Source organism: Phyllobates terribilis, unplaced genomic scaffold, assembly GCF_046119375.1.
Source record: "Phyllobates terribilis strain yellow unplaced genomic scaffold, ASM4611937v1 Scaffold_187__1_contigs__length_3656778, whole genome shotgun sequence".
NCBI classification, from domain to species: domain Eukaryota; kingdom Metazoa; phylum Chordata; class Amphibia; order Anura; family Dendrobatidae; genus Phyllobates; species Phyllobates terribilis.
The window spans coordinates 1,200,082-1,219,513 of NW_027362947.1; the positions used below are offsets into that span (position 1 = coordinate 1,200,082).

General features: G+C 45.0%; 1 long non-coding RNA gene across 1 annotated transcript in view; it reads right to left on the reverse strand.

Annotated features, from left to right (window-relative positions):
- Positions 1-1,525: 1,525 nt before the first annotated feature.
- LOC141212831 (uncharacterized) overlaps positions 1,526-19,432 on the reverse strand; it is a 73,119-nt gene continuing 55,212 nt past the window's right edge. The window contains exons 2-3 of the long non-coding RNA XR_012282417.1: positions 4,264-4,416; positions 1,526-1,602 (exon numbers count right to left, since the gene is read on the reverse strand). This is a non-coding gene — a long non-coding RNA (uncharacterized lncRNA). The remainder of the gene's footprint in view (positions 1,603-4,263; positions 4,417-19,432) is intronic.

Consider the following 19,432-nt stretch of genomic DNA (forward strand, 5'->3'; position numbering starts at 1 on the left):
CCAGCAGCAGGACCGCTACCTCCGCCTTTGTGCAAGGAGGAACAGGAGGAGCACTGCCAGAGCCCTGCAAAATGACCTCCTGCAGGCCACAAATGATCCTCCTTAAGACTGTCAGAAGGAGCTCACTGATAGATTCTCAGTTAGCTAATTTTGCAGCCAGGAATAGACAGTGCAGCACAGATGCTACAGAAGGCAACATTTTCAATGAAACTCAATTACAGAAATCAATTTTAGCCCCAAATACTTGCATTAAAGTAAAAAAAACAAATGACCCCAAATCTGGACAACCGCTTTAACTCCTTACCAACATCTGCCATACATGTATGGTATAAGTCAGTAGCGGGTGTATGGAGCAGAGTCAGCTCGCCCCGTACATGGCAGATAATGGCTGTGACAAACAACCAGGACCTGCCTCTAAGAGCTGCGAGTGGAGCGAAGATCTGCCCACCGCTGTTAACCTGTTCAGTGCTGCTGTCAATCTCTAACAGCAGCATTAACAGCGCGCCGACATTGGGACGCATCGTTGCATGCGCCCACCGGCGCTCCTGTGACGCGATCACAGGGCGCCGATGGACTGCTATGACATCCGGGGGTCTGCTGAAGCCTCCGTGCCTGTCATCATAAAGCTTCATTTGGGCTGTAAAGAAGACCGTGATTTTGCTATATGGAGCATTACTGTGGTATCGCTGTATATAGCACAAGCAATCAGATAATGTATACAAATGCAGTGAAAATATATAAAAAAAAAAAAAAGTTTAAAATATTAAAACCCCACACGTTCAACTCACCTCCCACTAAAAATAAAGATAATAAAAATATACACATTTGTGGTATGGTCTCTTTCAGAGAAATACAATCTATCCAAATATAAAAAACAAATGATCAGTGAACACAGAAAAAAATTCAAAAAGCCAAAATTGCATTTTTTTAGTTCGCCACAATACTACAGAAAATCCTGTAAGAAGCGATGACCATGTCATATGTGTCCCAAAATGTTATCAATAAAGTCCTCTTGCCCTTCAAAAAATAAGCCCCCACACAGCTCCATCAACCCGAAAAACGAAAATGTTACGGGTCTCAGAAAAAATGGTGACACCATAAAAAAAAGTTTTTTTCTTTTGCCAAAACTATTGGAGAAGTTTGGTCTTGCTGTGATCACACTGAGGAGTAGGATCCTATCACCAGGTCATTTTTACCACACTATGTACGCCGTTAAAACCCTTCCCAGAAAAACAGTGTCAGGCTTTTTTTTTCCTCGCACTTTTACTGCACTTGGACTTTTTTCCCGTTTTCTAGTACTATGTGGTAAATGAATGGTGGGATTTATAAGTACCGCTCATCCTGCAAAATAACAAGACCTCACACTATGTGGACAGACAAGAAAAAGTTATAGCCCTTGGAAAAAGCCAAGGAAAAAACAGAAAAAAAACATCAATTGGTTCTGTTGGGAAGGGGTAAAGCTGAAGAAACGCATGTAACAGCAGAATATGGAGGAAGGTGAGATATCACCGGCTGGTGGATACTACCTGCTCCATCGCTGGCAGAGTAACCCATCCCCATGGAGGCCGCTGAGATCTTCTCTTGTAGAAACGGATCCAAAATCTATAAAACATGGGGAACAGTCAGCAGAGGGTTTGGTGATTGGCTCATATTGACAATATACCCAGGGGCATTACTGGGCACAGGGAAGATTGGGAATGAATAGGATTGGCTGTTAGATATGTGATCTCTTCAATTAAAGGGGATGTCTAGTTGGAACAAGTTCTCACTGATCTCTGGATAGGTGATGACTCTTAGATCGGTGGGTTTGGCCGCTATGACCCAATCAGCAGAACAGCACTTATAGATAGAAGTGAGCGAAGTGCAAATGTTCAACCGCCAGTCCGTTCATTCTCTATGGGGGGCGCTGTACTCCGCTTTCTCCTGCATAGAGAATGAATGGAGCGGTGGTCCGGGGAGGGTCTAGCAGGGATTAGTTGGGTTCCCAGCAGATCTAGAAGTTGTCACTTATCATGTGTTGGGGAATAATGACTTCTCCTCTGATAAATGTGCTGATTCCTGTCAGTTGTGGTCGCTGAGTGCGTGTGATGGGATGTGGCTCCGTCCGTTATATTATATCACGTCTTATACCTATAATCTCGCTGATCGCAGGTGTCTGTCTTCACACTCAGATGAGATGGAACAAACTGACCATATAGAACTTTTTTTTTTTTTCTTCAAATTCAAACCGAGCAATCCTATTGGCTGAGTATGAATGCAGTTACCATGGTGACAGAAGTAGCTGCAGATTTAAAGGGACAAGATACTAATATTGTACTAAAGTGTATTTTATTATATAGTTCACATAACTGACTGGGTACACCTTGGTGCTGGTGGGATGGCTTTTTTTTTTTTTAATCAAAAACCATGTTTACTAAGTACCCTATATTATATATATTTCCTATTGCTTTTTACTTACTTATAGCAGGGTATATGTTCATATTGTTTCTATCCTAAGTTTGTCTATTTTCTAATAGATGGGTAAACTTCTTCCTCGCCTTTGAAGCACAGCTTTCAATTATTCCTATTGTAAACGAGGTAAAAAGCTTCGAGCCGAGCACGATCAGACTCCTTCAGTCCCGCAGCAGGTAAATCTGTGAACATCGCCGGCACTCCTGCTGTTCCTAGTACCGATCCCTCTGAGCGGCTGTGCAGTAATGAAGGCTGGATTCACCCCAAACTTGCTCGTCTTTTTTTTCGATTTCCAGTTCTGGTAATTAGTGATACACATGTGTATATCCAGTGGTCAACTCAAAACCTGTGTATGGAAAATTAATTGTTTGCTGTATGCATCTCATTTGTAGGATGCACACTATTCATTTCAATATGGAGCGGAGTAGGAGGAGACTTTCATTGCTGTCGCCCTTTACTTCCTCCCTGCTGATAGGAAATGCCATGCTGTTTGCTTGTGTCCTGTGATTACAGCAGCCTGCAACAGTTTTCAGTGTGCACTCCCCAGCTCAGGCATCAAGCAGTAAATGATAACATTAAAACGCTGCTACCCCTTTGTTAGTCACTTTTTTATCTTCTTCCCCTTCTACGAATGCTATAGTCCGTTATTCTAGAACTGCTCTGAAAATGGTTCTCTCTGGAGTGTTGGGATTTGGGTTTAGGGTGGGTTATGGGAATTGAAGTTCAGATACTTTGTTCATATTTTTACTATGGAATTACTATGTCATGTATGTTATTATTGGAGTTTTTCAATAAAAATGATTTGATTAAAATAAATATGAAATTAAAATTCCTCTGTTCTTGATAAAGCATAGGATTTTTACTAAGAGGTAAATTGCACGTTCCTTGTTTTCCGGGCACTTTACATTTTTGCTAGTTTTGTACGATTACACAATCCCTTTTATAGGCCAGAGCCAGTTGTACATCTCTCCCTAAACTCTTGTTCACACTATATTTTATGCCAGTTTTCTTATATGGTTTCTAGATGTTGTCCAGCTTTGATAAATAATTAGTATTTATACTTTTGCTTTTAGATAGACTTGAAGAATGCAGATCCGGAAAGGGTGGAGAAACAAATTGAGAAGATGTTTGACGTTCCCGCTAGTGACTGTATCCGGGTACGATGCGCTCCAGATCAAAATCATTCCTGTAGGCAAATTTAACTCCGCTGTCTGTACCTTGTCTTTTTATTTTTTTCTACAAAATGTGGCTGGAAAAGGGGCAATGTAGCGAGGAATTTACATCAATTTTTGGTGTTAAAAAAAAAAAAAAAAAAACCTTTTGTGACGCATCATTTTTGCGCAAAAATGTGCAGCTTCCGATTTTACAACACTCTTGCAACTTTTAGAAATTGGGCTTGGTAAGCTACACAGGTCTAAGAACGACGGGTGACGTTAAAAGTGGATAAAGATACACGGTGGCTCAGGGGTTAGCATTGTTGTTTTGCAGCACTGGGATCCTGGGTTCAAATCCCACCAAGGACGACATCTGCAAGAAGTTTGTATGTTCTCCCTGTGTTTGCGTGGGTTTCCTCCGGGTTCTCCGGTTTTCTCCCACACTCCAAAGACATACTGATAGGGAATGTAGATTGTGAGCCCCGATGGGGGCAGTGATGATAATGTCTGTAAAGTGCTGTGAAATTAATGACGCTATATAAGTGAGTAAAATAAATAAAGATAGATGGAAGTGCTACATAAACATTTATCAAACATCGTGCAACACTTTGATACATTTGGCACAAATAATGGTAACACAACCACAAGCAAAACTGACCTGAGAAAGTCCCTTTATGATACATTTTTCAGAAAGAATTTGAAAGATTTAAAGCGTTAGAAATGAAGAAGATTATCCAATATCCCAGAAAAAGGAAAAGTCTCCAGATGTCTTTATGCCGGATGCCGGTCTGTGTCCATACCTAAAGAAGAGCTGCCAAAAGAATGGGAAAGGAATCCTTTAGTAAACATAAATATCCATTGGGGTTTTAGGTGTTAAAAAAATGATCATATGAAAGATTTTGTGATCTGTGGTTACATGATTGTAATAACAACATTAAAGCCCCATTCAGATGTACAGGTTTTATCCATGAGAAACTGAGCAGAATGATATATAGGTTTGTGGGAGAAGATTCAGTATAAATTGTAATTTATTCATTAGATTTGAGAGTCTTCAGTGGTTGATACCTTTAATGGCTAACTGAAAAGATGGTAACAAATTGCAAGCTTTCCAGACTACTCCGGCTTCTTCATCAGGCAGACCTGAGACCTGAGTAGTCTGGAAAGCCTGCAATTTGTTACCTTTTAATGGCTAATGGAAAAGATGGTATCAACCACTGAGGACTCTCAAATCTAAATACTCTTCTATCTACTGGCTAATACGGTACAAAGATAGATATTTTTCCTGTATCAATTTATTCAGTGGAATCCTGCTGTTTGTACAGATGAGTCCAGTGGGCGGTCCTACTAATGATTGACAGCTATCTTTGCCTGCATGGTCATACAGGGAACTGTCAATCACTTAGTAGGACCGCCCACTGGACTAATGTACATACGGTAGGACTTTCACTGCATAAAATGCCAGTTTTGCTGACTCTCTTCCCACAGATATGTCTATCAGTCTGATCAACTTCTCTGCTCTACAACACCCCCCTACAGATCTTATACCATTTCAACATGACAGGTTCCTTTAATCACCTGCAGATGACATAAGTAGCCATGTTCTGTGTGGCTTACGGAGGGGCTTGATTGCTTGTCAGCTTCAAACAGGTTTCATTTCTTCTGATTCGTTGTAGCCGAGTTCTAAACTGTATTAAGAAATTCATTTCTCTGTTTATTTCTATTAGATGTCGGGGAAGCTTGGAACAAATGTGGAAAGTGTTCTTCAAGAAGTTGTCAGGAGGCTTCCACCGTGAGTACGGACTAATGCGGCTCTATCCATCTTCTCTTTATTAAAGGGAACCTGTCACCTTGGAAAATGCTATGTACCTGCAGGTATAGGGTTAATCTGCAGATAAATATTGTTACAATGCTGCCCGGCCGCCTTATTGATAGTCTAGGTACCGGGAGAAAATTAACTTCTTTCCTCCCTGCAGCCGCCGGCCTTCACTCATCGTTGTGCACGGAGCGGCTACAGTCTTGGATCACAGCACCGCTCGCTATATCAGGGGCGACGGCTGTAAACCCGGCCCGGATTTTGATTGACAGCTTGCTCTGCACAGATGCGCTGCAGAACCACTTAGAATCTGAGTGAAGGAGTAGTATGTTCACAGATAGAGAATATGGCTCATCCACGTGCAGATCTGCTCCACGTCCGATTACATATTTGTGGGAGAAACCCTAGTGGCAGCCTCATATTTCTGACATGGATCCTCTAGTGCTATTTGTGAAACTGCGGCTCCCAGCATAACTTGATGAGAGACCGTCAGTCTGCTGGGACCTGTAGTTTCACTACAGCAGGAGTGTCACAAGCTGCGGACCTCCGCTCACTCCAGCACTGGTCGGCATTTTCAGCACGTGAACGTACGCTATGCTTTCTGGAGACACAAGGGTGTAGATAATTTTATCAAACCCTTGACTGTATGTTTGCTGAACCCTAAGTGGATTATATTGTTCCCACAGTTTCAGTTTTGGGGAATTTAAAGGGTTCTGGCCACTGATTTTCCTTAAAGGGGATCAGTATCCCTGTATGTCTTTGTATATACTTGATAAAGACCTATAACAGGTCGAAACGTTATGTGATGGCGGAATAAACTTTGTCTTTTGGAATTCATCACTCTGGACTGAACGCGGTTTACTTACCTTTATCCCCCTTAACAGGATGTCTTATTTTTGTGTTTTAGTCCCAAGATTGAAAAGGGCAGCCCTCTTAAAGCCCTGCTGTTTGACTCCACGTTTGATCACTACAGAGGCGTCGTAGCAGCATCGCCCTGTGTGGAGGTGACGTGTGTAAAGGCAATAAAATCGTGTCTGCCCACTCTGGCAAGTGCTATGAAGTCAATGAGGTTGGCATACTGACCCCAGAGGAAGTGCCAGCCGAAAAACTAAGTTTTTTTTTAATAATTTTATTAGCCTTTCCCTCTGTCTTCACCAATCAGCCCTCTGTATTGATGATCAGATCAAAGATCTAGACAGGGATTGTCTCACGCTGCATCTCCTTCCTGATTGTATCACTGAGAAGACAGAAGCTGCCCCATCCCATTCTCCAAGAAATGCAGAACCCAATGCATCTGCTGTCCGTGATCCGCTTATTGTCAGAGGACATCATTAGGGACTGCATTTTCTCATTGCTTAAGAAATTGTTGGGGGATCCAGCTAATTGCTGAATAATAAAAGTGCAGCATCGCTCCATTTAAAGCAGTGTTTCCCAAACTCCAGTCCTCATGGCCCCCAACAGGTCAGGTTTTCAGGATTTCCTCAGTATTACACATGTGATGAAAGTATCATCAAGGAATCATGAATTCTCTCACCTGTGCAATACTGTGGAAATCCTGAAGACATGACCTGTGGGGGGCCGTGAGGACTGGAGTTTAGGAAACACTGATTTTAAAGGGACTGTCAGCACAGAATGACTGTTGAAGCCAAGTACAAGCGCTCCGTGGATCACGGCGTGGGCCAATCCTTTATATACTCCTTCCCACCTGCTTGTTTCACCTCTGTCTCCTTCCTTCTCTGGTTCTATGAAGCCAGAGCTGTCAATCAAAGAAGAGGAGGGTGTGGATAGAGGGCAAACAAGCAGGTGGGAAGGTGTATATAAATGATTGGCCCCGTCATGAAGCACCGAGAGTTGGGACTTAGTTTAAACAGTCATTCTGTGCTGACAGTCCCTTTAGGTGAACGAGATCCAGATGCAGCTCATTTCACCGCGTAAGGCTGTGTGCCCACTATGCGTTTTTTAAGCGTTTCCGCAGCGGCAATTCCGCCGCAGGAACGCTTAAATGCTTGGTAGAAGGTCTGCAATGTTCCTCAATGATAATCCGCATGTGCTGTGCACATGCTGCGGAGATTTCCGCTGCGGATTATCATTGCGGAAAAATCCGCAGCACTACCAATTATTTTGCGTAAGCGCGGCGTTTTTGCCGCCATTGACTTGCATTGAATCGCTTAATATCCGCATGACTACATGTACACATGCGGATATTAAGCGATTCTATGTGCGGATGGTACCCGGGTCTGGAGAAGAGGAGACTCTCCTCCAGCCCCGGGTACCATAGTACCTGTTAAAAAACAAAGAATTTAAAATAAAAAATAAACCTTATACTCACCTTCTGATGGCCCCCGGTCTCCTTAGTGATGCGTTCTGGCTCCCCGGCGGCTCGCGATGGTCTAAAAGGACCTTTCATGACGTCATTTAGTCATGTGACGGGTCGCATCGGATAAGGAGACCGGGGGGCATTGGAAGGTGAGTATAATGTTTTTTTACATTTTTTTACCATTTTTATTCTTTTTTTTAACTAACTTGGTCACACTATATAAAATCCATGCCGGTTGCATGGATTTATATAGTGTGACCAAGTTGTCAAGCACTTTTCCATGTGATGCTAAAATCGCTTGGAAAGCGCTTGACAACCCGCATGCGAAATCGCATGTGCAAAACGCGTGACAAACGCTTGTCCCTGGCTGAAAAAAACGCATGTGAAATCCGCATGCCAGGGAGATACAGAAACGTTCAGGAAAAAACGGAGCATTTCTGCATCGTAGGCACATAGCCTTAGAGTGCCGCTGTGCAGGCAAAGACTGCATCCCCCTCTTTCTGAGAATCAGTGGGGCTTGAAGGGGTACGGCCCCCCATCAGTTATAAAGCCATGTCATATCATCAATCATATGAGTGTTATGAGGCAATGGCGTTGTCTTGACAGCCAAGGATCCTACTGAAGGCCTCCATGTCTTCCATGATTGTACAACTATGAAGCCCGTCCCATAACTGGGATTAATAGGAGATTGGTCATTTTACTCTACACTGTAGCGGTAAAGCGATTGGATGTTTTCGGTGACCTGAGCCTGCAAAGTTAAATTCTCCCGTTACATCATTTTTGGCTTCACCACATCTGTTCGTGTTAAAACTAAAAAAAATATCTTATAGAAATCCTATCGAGTGGATGATGGAATGAAAAAGAAAAAAAAAGATGAAGCGGCAGAATCTCTGGAGTTTATTTTGTTCACTTTGCCTCACCAAGAAAAGTAATAAAAAGATCAGAAAATATTTATAAAAACTACAGCTCTAACTGCAAAAAAAGCCCAGATACAACGAATCTACTGGAAAAAAAGCCCAGATACAACGAATCTACTGGGAAAAAAGCCCAGATACAACGAATCTACTGGAAAAAAAGCCCAGATACAACGAATCTACTGGAAAAAAGCCCAGATACAACGAATCTACTGGGAAAAAAGCCCAGATACAACGAATCTACTGGGAAAAAAGCCCAGATACAACGAATCTACTGGAAGAAAAGCCCAGATACAACGAATCTACTGGAAGAAAAGCCCAGATACAACGAATCTACTGGAAAAAAAGCCCAGATACAACGAATCTACTGGGAAAAAAGCCCAGATACAACGAATCTACTGGAAAAAAAGCCCAGATACAACGAATCTACTGGGAAAAAAGCCCAGATACAACGAATCTACTGGGAAAAAAAGCCCAGATACAACGAATCTACTGGAAAAAAAGCCCAGATACAACGAATCTACTGGGAAAAAAGCCCAGATACAACGAATCTACTGGGAAAAAAGCCCAGATACAACGAATCTACTGGGAAAAAAGCCCAGATACAACGAATCTACTGGAAAAAAAAGCCCAGATACAACGAATCTACTGGGAAAAAAGCCCAGATACAACGAATCTACTGGGAAAAAAGCCCAGATACAACGAATCTACTGGGAAAAAAGTTTTATAGCTTTTAGAAGGCAAGGATAAAAAACAATTGTAAAAGTGAAGATTATCCCACATGCACTTTGTCACCCAAGGATCTGCATAAACTGCAGCCGGCCCATCTCAGCACCACTTCTTTTGTTTGTGCTTTTTCCTTATTGCTTTCTGTGTCTTTTTAAAAGGGTTTTTCCATCATTTTTTTAAAGTAATTTTTTCCGATATCCAAAGCATTTAAAATTGTGTGCGACCCTGTGCAGGATATAATAGAGCGACATTTTATCACACTAGGAATATTCTTATAGTGCCACTAGATGGCGCTCTAATCCTGCATGCAGTAGTGATGCTCCTCGGTGCTGCTTTCTATGAATATACATGGATGTTTGGTGCCCAGGAGAGTGCAGAGCTGAAAGGGGAATCTGTTATTAAAGCAAATAAAATGCCAATATTGTGTTATGGAAAGTTCTGCAAATTAAAATACAATTTTGTGTTTTTATTGCCATTCAATACAAATCTCTTGTGGCCGCATGATGGTTCTCAGCTGGTTACAGTGCGATTAGCAGAGCTCTCTGATGTGGTATTTAGGCTCTGGGAAGTTATAACATATATGTTGATAGATCCAAAATAGTTTTACATCCAAAATTCAGTGCTGACTAATCTCACAGCATTTCTGACTTAAATGAATGTAACTAGATGAAATACTATTTTTGCTGCATGCAGCCACCACCAGGGGGAGCTGTTGACATGTGATTATGTACAGCTAGTATTGGACCCAACCGCAGCAGTAGAAGTCTGTCTCCAGTGAGCGCCCTCTAGTGCCAGCTGTATGTAGCTGTAGTGAACTCATGCAGTGCTGGGTCTCAGAGCCGTTGCTACCTTCTTTTATGGCTGATTTGTACCTGATATTCAATGTAGAATTTGATGAATCTGCACTAATTGTGAATATATATTACTCTCATTGTTTCTAAGATATGCTGGGCAAGTAGGTTATCTAATGGCTGGGATGAAGGACGCACAGGAAGCACAAATAGGAGACACTCTGCATTTACTGAAGCAGCCAGTGGCTCTGCCCGGCTTTAAGCCTGCGAAACCCATGGTGTTTGCAGGTGAGTTGAACCCTAATACAAATTAAATGGTCCCTGTACTTGATCTCATTCAATAGATAATGTGCAAAATCCCTTTATAAAGTTCAATTAAGTTGGAGTTACTTTTCAGGGGTTAGATAGCCTAAAAGTGTCGGCCGGTAGGGTCTCCCTTCTGTCTAAGTGTAATTTGTCTCTAGCAGCAGAAACCCCCCTATATGGATTGCCGGAAGTGGGGCTTGGCCTTCGACTCTCTGCTCCTGCCTGTCAAACTGTATATGCAGGCTTAACAGAGATTCAGTCTTTCAGTTACTTGTAGGCATCTCATTAAGCAATGTCGGAAGCAATACGTGATGAGTAATGAGAGAAAGGATGTCCCAGGACCTATAGTGCTGACAGAATGCTGTCAGAGGAATCGTCCACTCCAAAAGAGTGGATGGCAAGTTACAGAGCATGTGTATTGGTACTGTTCCAGGACATACTGTTTTATCTACAGTCCATTTAGAATCAAAACTCTGTTCTACATAATATTGTACATGGAACAGAGTATTATGCCAATGTAACTGCAACACGCATCGAAGTCAAAATCTCTGCAGAATTACACCTATAGCCCCCTCAGACTATGCAAAACACCAATTGAGCTCAAGTGCTCAAAAACTGTAACGGGGTCGGAAAGCTATTGTACAGTATACAGTATATATTTTATTAGCGTAATATTAAAACCTGTATTACAAGAGCACTTAGTTCAAGATTCAGCCTCCAGATGGCGTGACATCAGAGATTAGACCCATCTGCAAGAGCGTCCTCAGCAATGAATATATAGTCAATCACAGGGACTAGACGTGTAATGTATCAGTACAACAGTATAACGAGTGTTGTGTAGAGATGAGCGAACCCGAACTGTAAAGTTTGGGGTTCATACCGGACACCTAGTGTCCAATGCTGAACTCCGAACACTGACAAGTCCGTTTTAAGAGTGAGAGACCTCCTAGCCCTTACTACGACCATTTTACAGCATCAAAGTTTGTGTCTCTATTGACTTCTATGGGGTTTGGATTCAAGTTCTGGTACCCGAACCGAACTTTGGACTAAAGTTTGGTCGAAACCGAACATCCACGGGGTTCGCTCATCCCTAGTGTAGTGTAAATTCTACATATTTTGCGCCTGAGTACCAGTAATGAGGAGATCCTTACCCATTATGTACCTGCCACTCTCCTAAACACGCGTTTCACTTTTTTAGCTTCTTCAGAGGGACACAGAGTATACCAAACACTGCCCCCCGGGCACCAGATGTACCCCACTGTATCAATTCCTTTAAGGCTAAAGTTACAGCTATAGAATAGATTGACCTTGACAATTCAAGTGCTTTCTTGTGGGAAGTATGTGCACCTCCCGATCATTTCAGTGGAGAGCGACCATTCCCAGCCACCTCTATTGAGAATCCATGACCGACACAGGCGCTGTACCCTCGCCTGTCACACTTTAGTAATCCTACTAATTCCTTGTAACAGCCAGGAACGCCTCCATGATTGGATTAGGAACGGTGATCACAGAGTAGATAAATGCCAGAGAACCTTTATTCTGCAGCCGCATCTTTCATCCTATTAGACTCGGCCTATTTTACCGAAGCCGAGATAATTGAGGAGAGATGTAAGGAAGGAACCTCACGATCCTCCAGGACTAGTCAGCTCAGAGCCGTGACGTGTGGACAAGGTTTTTCTACATTGTGGGGTTGGTAATGACACGCCACCGTGACACATAATGCATGGACTGTCTCCTCTCATTTGTTCTTTGAAGCTTGTTTTCCTCGTGAGTGATGCTCGGCGCATGAGAAAAGCCCAAACAATTAACATCAAATGGGTTTTCTGCGATTTGTAAAATCCTGTGCCCCGCTGATCCCCCGCTGCGGCTCCCCACAGGTGGATTATAATGAGGGCAATCCGGGCTACCGCCCGGGGCCTCGGGTCTCTATGGCCGGATTGCCCTCATTATATGTGCAGCCCCGCGGCACATACCGGCAGACAGTGGCAGGGGGGGCCCCGGACCACTCCCCCAGCAGCGGTGCACAGCCGCTGCTTCTTCAGCCGGGCCAGCACTGCAGCAGTTAACTTCCCTGTGCTGGCCCGGCCGCGTCACTGCTAGGAGACACGGCCCTGTGCGCGGCCGTGTCTCCTAGCTGTGACGTCACGCAGTGCGCGCCCGGCCTGCACTGCTACTTACCACCGGAGAGGAGCAGGAGCCAGGAGGACTGGAGCCAAGCCGGGGGATGGTGAGTGTGTGTGTGTGTGTGTGTGTGTGTGTGTGTGTGTGTGTGAGTCTGTCTGTGTGTATGTGTATGTATGTATGTATGTGTGTGCAGGCAGATATCATTGTGTGATGTCGGTTTATATGTATTTTTGTGTTTCAAATGTGTTTATGCGTGTATGTATATGTCTGTATATGTTTGTGTGTGTGCGTGACTGCGTGCGGCCTCCTGCTGAGTATAGATGGTGCCGTGTGGCCTCCTGCTGTCTCTGGGGGGGGGCGCCGTGCTGCCTCATGCTGTGTATAGATGGCTCCGTGCGGCCTCCCGCTGTGTATAGATGGCACCGTGTGGCCTCCTGCTGTCTCTGGGAGGGGGCGCCGTGCGGCCTCCCGCTGTGTATAGATGGCTCCGTGCGGCCTCCTGCTGTGTATAGGTGGCGCCGTGCGGCCTCCCGCTGTGTATAGATGGCACCGTGCGGCCTCCCACTGTGTATAGATGGCACCGTGTGGCTTCCCGCTGTGTATAGATGGCACCGTGCGGCCTCCCGCTGTGTATAGATGGCTACGTGCGGCTTCCCGCTGTGTATAGATGGCTACGTGCGGCTCCTGCCGTGTATAGATGGCTCTGTGCTGCCTCACGCTGTGTATAGATGGCTCCGTGCTGCCTCACGCTGTGTATAGATGGCTCCGTGCTGCCTCACGCTGTGTATAGATGGCTCCGTGCGGCCTCCCGCTGTGTATAGATGGCACCGTGTGGCCTCCCGCTGTGTATAGATGGCACCGTGTGGCTCCCTGCTGTGTATAGATGGCACCGTGCGGCTCCCTGCTGTGTATAGATGGCACCGTACGGCCTCCTGCTGTGTATAGATGGCACCGTGCGGCCTCCTGCTGTGTATAGATGGCACCGTGCGGCCTCCTGCTGTGTATAGATGGCACCGTGCGGCCTCCTGCTGTGTATAGATGGCACCGTGCGGCCTCCTGCTGTGTATAGATGGCACCGTGCGGCCTCCTGCTGTGTATAGATGGCACCGTGCGGCTCCCTGCTGTGTATAGATAGCTACGTGCGGCCTCCCGCTGTGTATAGATGGCTACGTGCGGCCTCCCGCTGTGTATAGATGGCTACGTGCGGCCTCCCACTGTGTATAGATGGCACTGTGCGGCTCCCTGCTGTGTATAGATAGCTACGTGCGGCCTCCCGCTGTGTCTAGATGGCTACGTGTGGCCTCCCGCTGTGTATAGATGGCTACATGCAGCCTCCCGTTGTGTATAAATGGCTACGTGTGGCCTCCCGCTGTGTATAGATGGCTACGTGCGGCCTCCTGCTGTGTATAGATGGCTACGTGCGGCCTCCCGCTGTGTATAGATGGCTACGTGTGGCCTCCCGCTGTGTATAGATGGCTACGTGTGGCCTCCCGCTGTGTATAGATGGCTACGTGCGGCCTCCCGCTGTGTATAGATGGCGCAGTGCGGCCTCCTGCTGTGTATAGATGGTTACGTGTGCTTAATATTGAGTCATAAAATTACCTGCCAGGGACATGCGGATGTGAAGCGTTCTTCACATGCATTTCCGCATGCGGGTTGACAAGCGCTTTCCAAGCGATTTTAGCATCACTTGGAAAGTACTTGACAACTTGGTCACACTATATAAATCCATGCAACCGGCATGGATTGATATAGTGTGACCGTAAAAGAATGGTAAAAAATAAATATATAATTACCTTCTGATGGCCTGCCGACGTCAGCGGTCGCGTGACCCGTCACATGACTAAATGACGTCACGGCAGGTCCTTTTCAGACCATCGTGAGCTGCCGGCAAGCCAGGACGCATCGGATAAAGACACCGGGGGCCATCAGAAGGTAAGTATAATATTTTATATTTTATTTTATTCTTTTTTTACAGGTTCTATGGTACCCGGGTCCGGAGGAGAGTCTCCTTTTCTCCAAACCCGGGTACCATCCGCACATTGAAGCGCATGGAATCTGCATGTACAGATCCAGTGATGCGGATTCCATGTGTTCTAATGCAAGTCAATGGCGGCGAAAGCGCCACGCTTCCGCAAAATAATTGTTATTGCTGCGGATTTTTCCGCAATGATAATCCGCAGCGGAAATTTCCGCAGCATGTGCACAGCACATGCGGATTATCATTGGGGAACATGGCAGACCTTCTACCAAGCGTTTTTTAAGCGTTTCTGCAGAGGAATTGCCGCTGCGGAAAAGCTTAAAAAACGCGTAGTGGGCACACAGCATAAAAAAAATTATTATAATTAATATTGTGACAAATTAATTTCACGTGAACTATCACATGATCTATCACAGGGGATCATGTGACATGTCATACATACAGGTATGTGTGCATGTGTGTGTGTGGGGGGGGGGGGGGGCCGTGCCTTCTAAACTGCCCGGGGCACTTGCTACTCTTAATCCACCCCTGCGGCTCCCCCACACCCACCACCATGCGGCCATACAATAATATAGTATTCGGACTATAAGACGCACCCCCCACTTTCCTCCAAAATTTTGGAGGAAAAAAGTGCATCTTATAGTCTGAAAAATACTGTAATTATTAAGAATAGGAGATTTTTTTATTTTTTTTTTAAATGTAGGTACGATTCAATTATTCCCAAGATCTCACCCCATGGATGGATCCTTTGTATTTGCAATTGGTGGAGGAAGGGCATTGCTAACAATAGGAATTCCAGAGAATGGAGGACTTAACTACAACTCCCAGTATGTCCTTAGCAATGGTAAGGAGATACTGGGAGTTGTTACCAGTCATCATCAGACTGTGGACCGTATAGGAACCAATGTACTGATTAGATGCAAAAAAAGTAACTTACATTTTGGGATATATATTACATGATTTAGGTCCAATAATTTTGAGCAGATTAGTGCGAATCTGAGACCCTGATCACTCAGAAGATCTCTTAGAAGTGAAGAGGTGAGGAGACATGACTGTGACTTTCTGCTGCATTTGCTCTGCTCAGTGTACTCTCCTATCTACTGAGCTGCGCTCTTCTAGGAGGTCTTTTAAGCAAAGGAGCAAAGGATTGGGGTCCCCACAAATCTGCTCAGAATTAATGACCCTAAACCACATTAAAAACATCCCAAAAGTTGATTTACTCTTTAAGGTTAATTTACTTACACACACACACACACTGTATACGGCGTACGCAACACACACACACACACTGTATACTCCGTACGCACCACACACACACTGTATACGCCGTACGCACCACACACACACTGTATACGCCGTACGCACCACACATACACTGTATACGGCGTACGCACCACACATACACACTGTATACTCCGTACGCACCACACACACACACTGTATACGCCGTACGCACCACACATACACTGTATACTCCGTACGCACCACACATACACTGTATACGGCGTAAGCACCACACATACACACTGTATACTCCGTACGCACGACACACACACACTGTATACGCCGTACGCACCACACATACACTGTATACGCCGTACGCACCACACATACACTGTATACGCCGTACACACCACACATACACACTGTATACTCCATACGCAACACACACACACACTGAATACGGCTTACGCACCACATACACTGTATACGCCGTACGCACCACACACACACACACTGTATACTCCATACGCAACACACACACACACACTGTATACGCCGTACGCACCACACATACACTGTATACGCCGTACGCACCACACACACACACTGTATACTCCGTACGCAACACACACACACACTGTATACTCCATACGCAACACACATACACACTGAATACGGCTTACGCACCACATACACTGTATACGCCGTACGCACCACACACACACACACATACACTGTATACGCCGTACGCACCACACACACACACACACTGTATACTCCGTACGCAACACACACACACACTGTATACGCCGTACGCACCACCACACACACACACACACACACTCTGTATGCGCCGTTAGCACCACACACACGGTATACGCCGTACGCAGCCTCTTGCGTGGTAACACCAGCGGAACACTGTCGCAAACACGCCGCCGCCGGGATCAGCCGAATGATTCACTGACTGCCGCCATCTTAGTACAGGAGGAGCGCATGCGCAGTTTTAATGTGACCGCCGCTATCTGCCTGCACAAAGATGGCGGCAGTCTGATTTACTGCGAGGGGAGACAGCTCAAACGAGAGAACACATGAGGGAAGAAGACAGCACAGGGGTGGAGAGAGAGAGCAGACAAGGGGGAGAGCACATGGGGTACACAGGTCAAAGAAGAGATCTCATGAGAGGAGAAGACAGCACATGGGGGAGAGAGAAAGTGCACAGGGGGAGAGAGACAGAGCACAGGGGGGAGACAGCTCAAACGGGACAGCACATGAGGGGAGAACACAGCACAGGAAGGAGAGAGACAGCAGACAAGGGGGAGAGCACATGGAGAAGATAGGTCAAAGAAGAGATCACATGAGAGGAGAAGACAGCAGATGGGGGAGAGAGAAAGTGCACAGGGGGAAAGAGACAGAGCACAGGGGGAGAGAGCTCAAACGGGACAGCACATGAGGGGAGAACACAGCACAGGAAGGAGAGAGACAGCAGACAAGGGGAAGAGCACATGGGGTAGACAGGTCAAAGAAGAGATCACAGACGGGAGAAGTCAGCACATGGGGGAAAGAGAGAGCGGATAGGTGGGTGAGCACATGGGGGGGAGAGATTCTCAGCACTGCAAAGCCTGCCCCCATCGTGACATTACTGCCCTCCCGATGCGATAGCATCGGGCCTCCATCTAGTATATACAGTACAGACCAAAAGTTTGGACATACCTTCTCATTTAAAGATTTTTCTGTATTTTCATGACTATGAAAATTGTACATTCACACTGAAGGCATCAAAACTATGAATTAACACATGTGGAATTATATACTTAACAAAAAAGTGTGAAACAACTGAAAATATGTCTTATATTCTAGGTTCTTCAAAGTAGCCACCTTTTTCTTTGATGACTGCTTTGCACACTCCTGGCATTCTCTTGATGAGCTTCAAGAGGTAGTCACCGGAAATGGTCTTCCAACAATCTTGAAGGAGTTCCCAGGGATGCTTAGCACTTGTTGGCCCTTTTGCCTTCACTCTGCGGTCCAGCTCACCCCAAACCATCTCGATTGGGTTCAGGTCTGGTGACTGTGGAGGCCAGGTCATCTGGCGTAGCACCCCATCACTCTCCTTCTTAGTCAAATAGCCCTTACACAGCCTGGAAGTGTGTTTGGGGTCATTGTCCTGTTGGAAAATAAATGATGGTCCAACTAAACGCAAACTGGATGGAATAGCATGCCGCTGCAAGATGCTGTGGTAGCCATGCTGGTTCAGTATACCTTCAATTTTGAATAAATCCCCAACAGTGTCACCAGCAAAGCACCCCCACACCATCACACCTCCTCCTCCATGCTTCACGGTGGGAACCAGGCATGTAGAGTCCATCCGTTCACCTTTTCTGCGTCGCAGAAAGACACGGTGGTTGGAACCAAAGATCTCAAATTTGGACTCATCAGACGAAAGCACAGATTTCCACTGGTCTAATGTCCATTCTTTGTGTTCTTTAGCCCAAACAAGTCTCTTCTGCTTGTTGCCTGTCCTTAGCAGTGGTTTTCTAGCAGCTATTTTACCATGAAGGCCTGCTGCACAAAGTCTCCTCTTAACAGTTGTTGTAGAGATGTGTCTGCTGCTAGAACTCTGTGTGGCATTGACCTGGTCTCTAATCTGATCTGCTGTTAACCTGCGATTTCTGAGGCTGGTGACTCAGATAAACTTATTCTCAGAAGCAGAGGTGACTCTTGGTCTTCCTTTCCTGGGGCGGTCCTCATGTCAGCCAGTTTCTTTGTAGCGCTTGATGGTCTTTGCAACTGCACTTGGGGACACTTTCAAAGTTTTCCCAATTTTTCAGACTGACTGACCTTCATTTCTTAAAGTAATGATGGCCACTCGTTTTTCTTTACTTAGCTGCTTTTTTCTTGCCATAATACAAATTCTAACAGTCTATTCAGTAGGACTATCAGCTGTGTATCCACCAGGCTTCTGCACAACACAACTGATGGTCCCAACTCCATTTATAAGGCAAGAAATCCCACTTATTAAACCTGACAGGGCACACCTGTGAAGTGAAAACCATTTCCGGTGACTACCTCTTGAAGCTCATCAAGAGAATGCCAAGAGTGTGCATAGCGGTCATCAAAGCAAAAGGTGGCTACTTTGAAGAACCTAGAATATAAGACATATTTTCAGTTGTTTCACACTTTTTTGTTAAGTATATAATTCCACATGTGTTAATTCATAGTTTTGATGCCTTCAGTGTGAATGTACAATTTTCATAGTCATGAAAATACAGAAAAATCTTTAAATGAGGTGTGTCCAAACTTTTGGTCTGTACTGTATATATATTACATATTCTACAAGCAGGGCTTGTGGATTGTCCATTATTATAATATACAACATATAAAGTGCAGTGCAGGAGGGGAAGGCGAAGGACATGACTAATTCCCCCCAAATATTAATGATAGTGTGTAAAATAATCACAGGCTGCAATTACCCACAATGTTTTTTAGTTTGTTTTTTTAAACAATTAAAATCAACTTTTTCTTGTGGTTGTAAAAGTGAAATAACAGTGAGAGCCATGATGACATCACAATGCACATGACATCATAGACATGACAGTTGGAGTAGAATGTATGAAGTTCTGCACCAGAGCCA